The following is a 6,433-nucleotide window of genomic DNA, read 5'->3' on the forward strand; positions in this document are numbered from 1 at the left end:
AGGGGAGTTGTAAAACCCTGATCCCGAACCAATGGTGCACATGGGATCCAGTGTCCTGAGGGAACAAATGGCGTTAGAATCAATCGTTGGTGACCGGCTACCATGGGACTGCATCTCCTTACGAAGTTCCGCTGCCTTGTTGGCCAGATCTTGAAGTCAAAGGCGATGGGTGTGTCCCCCAAAGAAGAGGAGTCCCGAAATAGAACGAAATGGCCGTCAAGTGCTTCCAGGTTTTCCATGATGGTCTAGCTTCGATTGACTCATGATTTTAACTATATACATAAATTACTAAAAATTTCCATAAACAACCCCCTAATATAGTAAATGTTAATTATTGTTCTTGAATAAGATAAACTGAAATCCGAGGGTATAATCATACCAATAAACAGACAATTTGAGCAACTAAAAATGGTAGACCATAGTTAATGATCAGTTACTTTGTGCTGCTTATCTAGATTGACTTTAAAGGGTTGATACCTCAATTAACTAAAATGTTTCTGCTATTGCTTTCTAATAATCTTAGGCTATTACCAGTTATTTTCATGTTCCATGAGACAAGATCCAGCGATTTCTGTTTGATTCCGTTTAGAAACAAGAAGGTAAAACAATCTGGTTAATAATAGATGTGATTGATTATTAGTACCCACATCAATCTCCTTTGGTACCTTGAGAACTGAAGTAATTGTCCAGCCTTCTTTTGAAAGATTCGGTAGTTTGTGCTATAATTATACTTCCCGATACGGAATTCTATACCTCACTAGTTTAAACTTCAGAAAAAGTTCAAGGTAATTTATACAGGCATATCAGAATGAACATATTTGTATACTCATTTCGAAATATGCTATCTAACTGAGCATATGGACTGTCAAGCGAATTAATTAAATTCCACTGGTTAACTTGTGGTCAGTTGCCTCCAAATGCCCTGGTACGGCCGAGAATGGGGAGAGTCCGTTCTCCCTCTCCAAGTGCTCTCATATGGCCACGCGTATATAGCCTCTGCCACACAAGTTCTACTCACTGCCTTCTCGTGGCACCGGTGTTGTTCACGAAATTGAGAGGACGAAAAGCGAATGTCCGGCGCTTTAACCGGGTTAGTGGACACGGGAAGTTCACTTAGGGGAGTTGAAAAACCCTGATTCCAAATCAATAATGCACATGAGCTCCAGTATCCTTTAGGAACACATGGCGTATGAACCAATTGTTGGTCACCGGCTGCCATGAGACGGCATCTTCTCACGATGCTCCACTGCGTTGTCGGTTAGGCCTTTAGGTCAAAGGTTTGGGGTGTGGCTCTCTAAGAAAATCACCTGCTTCGGTCTTGGCATCCGGGTAGTATCACAGCCCTCACATAAATCAAATGAGATTTGTGAGGCACATATATATCTGGTGCTTCCTTGTACCAATATTCATGTTTAAATGAAATAAAATTGTGGTCATTTGTGTGATTAATTCGAGTTCCTTACACGTGAACCATTTCAATATTCCTTTCTTTGGTTGTCTGCTTGTCTGTCTATTTCTTAGTCATGTTCCATTACTATGTTGATGTATAAATACTTGAAGCACCAACTAATGATCATTATGGACAGTTTGTATTCCTTATGATACAAGACAGATTACATCAGTTTAGTTCATTCCTGGACTTATTTCACTACAATACGATTGTCATTTATTCTATTGTCAGCGTTATTTCTATTCTACTGCAATTGCCGCTTATTTTAAGCACAAGTATCAATATAAATCCAATCCAATTACAATGAGGTTCAATTCTAGTATTAATCCAATACTAATATTATTTCAATCCAGTTGTATTCATTCGATTGAACTGATTGTTTATTACTACTGTATATGCTGACTAATTCAAGTACTTAGATATATATACAGGAACATTTGTATTTTAGTTCTTACTTTCATATTTGATAAATTACTTTTCAAGAAAAGATTGGACTATATTGGAAGATGGGAATTCCGGTAGAGCCTTCGACAAAGTCTCTTAACTAGGCATAAAATCAGAAAATTTTGGAATTCATTATGGAATTTAGAACTGGATAGGTAAATGTCTCTGTTACAGGGGGCAGACGGTACCTGTAAACTGGGATTCATCAGCATGGGAATCTGTTAAAAAAAGCAGTTCTTCAGGGTACAATCATCAGTTTTCTTAATTTCTGATTTATGTAGATGAATTAAAAACTGTAGGAAAGGTATCTATTAAACTCCTTGCTGATGATACCGTGATCTGACCCATACACAGTATATCAGATAGACTAATGTTACAGAACGACCTAAATTCACCAGCTGAATAAATGTGTGAGTGATCATAAGGATTTAATTCTAACAAGAGTGTGGTGATGCAAATAAATAATTGGGACCATAGATATAACAACGCAATAAGTGAATTTGTGTTACCTAAAATAATAAACATCTGTGAATTATTATTAGCATTGACCTTAGGACTAAGAGTAACTGTACGTCTGCCTTTGCCTGAAACTTCAGTGTCTCGTGTGCTATTCGGGAATTCTTAGTTTTCACAATAATGCGAATACTTTCAATCATCATATTGGCGTCGCGATGGTGCCTTTGATTAGGTAGTTGGTCATACATTCAAATTCTGAAATTACATGGAAAGGTTTGAAATTCGGAGTATGATCAGGAAAGATGTTGAGGATGATAAAACCGTGATCCATTACCTTATATTCGTTGGAAAGGATGCTTACAGTATATTAAAATCTTTGGGATTTCCAGATAAGTCCATTTCACTTTCCTACTCATCTGTCAGAGAGCTAATACTAAATCGTGTAACGCGTACAAATTTCAAATACCGTGAAAATGTTAAATTTCATAACAATATACGTCAGGACAATCAGAGCGTTAGTAAATTTACCCATGAATGGCATAAAAAGCTGTCAACTGTATTTATGGCGATCAACGTCATTTACAACTACAGGATCTATTAATTGCAAGAATTAACATACCAAAATTTAGGAACGTAGTTTATGCAAACACTGAAGTGTTCCTTTCAATATACTAGAACAACGTGTAGTATTTATAAAGCAGTGCATGAAACTGACTCCCAGGACATCAAAATGCTACTACATTACTTAGTTATCCTAATCCGATGCGTAATGAAAGTCATACGGGTAGGCGTTTAATTAACGATAATCCTTGTTCTCCTGAAAACATGGATAAAATTTCATCGATGAATTGCAAAACAGGTTACAGAGTTGAGCAAACTTTTGGTAATTGTTTATTCTGTGGTAAATTTCACTTGAGTGATTCATGTGTATTTCGTAATGCTAAATGCTATAATTGTGGTGAAATGGGGCACATCCAGTCAGTTTTTAAAATTACTGTTCATTTTCTTCGAGTAATAATTATGGCAATTATTCTACAACCAATTTTGTTTATGGCTAATTATTGTTAAGCCCTTTTTATTACCTTAATTAACACACATTGTTATTTGGATAGTAACAATTTTCATATTTCTTTGCACTGTTATGATCACTAGAGCACATAAAAGATTCTAGCCAAAAGGTTGATTGCTTAAATATGATTCGATGACTCATCTTCCTCTCCATATATGAATGAACTCAAATCTTATTATTTGTTTTTGCTTTGTCTTGCTGCGCCCTTATACAATTTGACTATAAATTTGTCTATGTAATTGCTTACACTTGCTCACTTATACTTGCTCATGCGCTTATAGCTTTGAGGCTTGATAATAAACTGTATTTGCAGCTTTCCTTTACCTTCTGATTTTATGTACCGTTAAGAATTGTATTATAGCGGTTATCGAGGTGGACGATTAGCGCAACATTGCACTTAAATCTTACTGTTCTTCCACAGCGTGTTGCTTTGTGCCGGTTGTCAGATACGAGCAAAGTTTGGTCGTGATTATCGATTACCAGGGAAGACATCGTATTTGTGAGGCTGTTATCCTTCAAGTGTACTAGAGGAAAGTCAACATTATTAGTGTTTTTTTAAAATATGTTATTATGAGACGGTTAATGATGGCGTTATTGTTAGTTCCGCTCTTAATAATGATATAGCATTTAAGTTTGAGACTAAGGGCATTGAAGGGTCCTTTGTATGTTATTTAGAGAGGTCGTCTTAATGAGTCACGACGTACAATATATATGTGCTATGTCGTAGGGCAGTTGACTACGATTAACTGGAAACAAGTTTAACTGAACGCGTGCATTTTGTAAGCCTGCTCTTATAGGAGTGTAAATCCACACTCATTGAAAAAGACGAAAGATGCACGAGTTCTCTTGAGGCCAAAGTGTCCTCCCGCAAATGAATTGTGTTGCAGTGTATTCAGTGTCACCTAACACTGCTTTGCGAATAACGAGTAACGCAAGCGGAAGAGCATCAGTCCGTTGTGAAAAGTTTGCTTCTGAAAGTAAAATCGTTCTATCAAAACATTCGCTTGTGGGTGATAGGCAGTCGTTTAGAATCGTGTGGTCCTTAGTAGTGTAGTAAGACGACGGAAAAGTCCAGATTTGAACTGGCGTACAAGGTTTTTAGTGACAGTCAAGATTTACTACCCATCGTTAGAAGGGGGAACATACCTCTGAATCTGCAGCAATGTCCTTGATGGGTATTGCCTCTGACCATCGTGTGAGACGGTCTACGCGGAGTTAACAATGCTCGTTTGAACTTGGTAAGGGCCCTAAGAAACCAGGATGTACGTCTTTGAAACGAGTGTCGAGAGTTGCGATAGAGCCTACAGGACAATTATTGTGTCTAATCACTTAAGATTTTTGACAGCTTACACAGAAGCATGCACACTCTCTCACTTCTTGATTTATTCCAGGCCGACAAAGTCGTTCTCCCGTAAGCTTGACGATTGCAAAAACACCTGGATGAGAACGTTTGTGCAACACATTGAAGACGTTAAGATCTCGGCATGATTGAACGATTCAGATTTGTCAAAGATAACTCGTGCTGAGGATCAGTGTCATTTTTATGAGGTTTGCGGTGTTTAAAAATGTCGATCCCTTGAAGTCTGTTCAAGGAAGTTATACGGGACAAGGCGTCTGCAAATACACTGTTTGCTCCAGAAATGTGTTATATATCTGGGATAAACTGAGAGATGTACTTCAGTTCTCGAAAATGTTGAGGGGAGTGCTTGTTTGGGGACAAGCTTAGAGTGAGAAGATGAGAGGTTTGTGTGCCTGTGTACAGAGTAACTTTTCAGCTATTCACAGTGTTGAAAGTCCCCTACGGCACGACATATAGCTAGGAGTTCCCTATCGAAAATGCTATACCTCGATTTTAGTGGCTATCAACTGTTTCTAAAAGAATGCCAAAGGTTAATAATAACAGTAATTTATTCTCAAATAACTGTTTGTTACATGAGGCATGCCAGTTTACAGGCAATATCAAATTGGTATAAAAGTTATAACTCTCACTGTGGTAAATTACTCAGCTGGATTAATATTTTATACGATGTGAATGTATATGGTTTTAGTAAGAATCGTATTATCAATATCACAGTTGGTGCGCTTTATGAAGGTGGCTATGCGACATGCAACTGATGTTGGTGAATAGATACATGTGATATTAAAGGCTTTAGAAACCGCAACCTTTTATCACTGGAAAATCTGAGGCTTTGTTAATGGTGCAGAAGAAGAGCAGACAATGTTCATGGAAGTATAACTACTTAGTTTATTTCTCTTTTATTAAGGTGTGTTCTCTCACTGTTACAAGACTTATCCGATTGATGTGTCAGACGAGTCTGTGGCGATACTAATGAATGCTTCAGTGTCATGACGTGCGAGCATTGTTGCGTTGGCGATAACTTCCTTGACTGTGGAAAATTCTTTCATTGTGTTGTCGCTGAATTGATGAGTTCCGTATTACCACGAGGTTGGTCTGTGCAGGGTGTTAGGAGAGACGCGTAACTTGATATGAACCGTCGATAGAAACTTTTAGTTGAACAAGCGTGATTTCTTGACCGCTACTTTGCTTTTTATAGGTCAAATATCTTCAGCATCAGTAATGTGTCCAACAAAATCTGGGAGTCTGTTCCGATTTGATATTTTTGGATGTTTGCAGTGATATGGACTTTTCCAGTCATTTGAAGTCAAGGTTAAGATTTCGGAGATTCGATTCCCTGTATGGACTTGCGATGAAGCAGTCATCGACATAAGTGTGCACAATTTAGGGTCTCTAAAATTGTCATCAATGAATCTGTGCAAAGTCTATGCAGCATTTCTCATGCTGAAAGGCATGCGCGAAAGTTCATATAGTCCGATATGGGTGACGATAACTGTTTAAGGAATGTGGTCAGATACCATAGGAATTTGGTCATCTACTTTAAGTAAGTCGATTTTCGAAAAAAACAATCGTACCTTTAGGGCAGCTGTGAAATCGTGAATGTGGAGCAACGGGTAACGATCAGTAGTGGTTTTCGTATTTATTAACCGATTACCAC

Source organism: Schistosoma mansoni, chromosome 2 (assembly GCF_000237925.1).
Source record: "Schistosoma mansoni strain Puerto Rico chromosome 2, complete genome".
Lineage (NCBI taxonomy): Eukaryota > Metazoa > Platyhelminthes > Trematoda > Strigeidida > Schistosomatidae > Schistosoma > Schistosoma mansoni.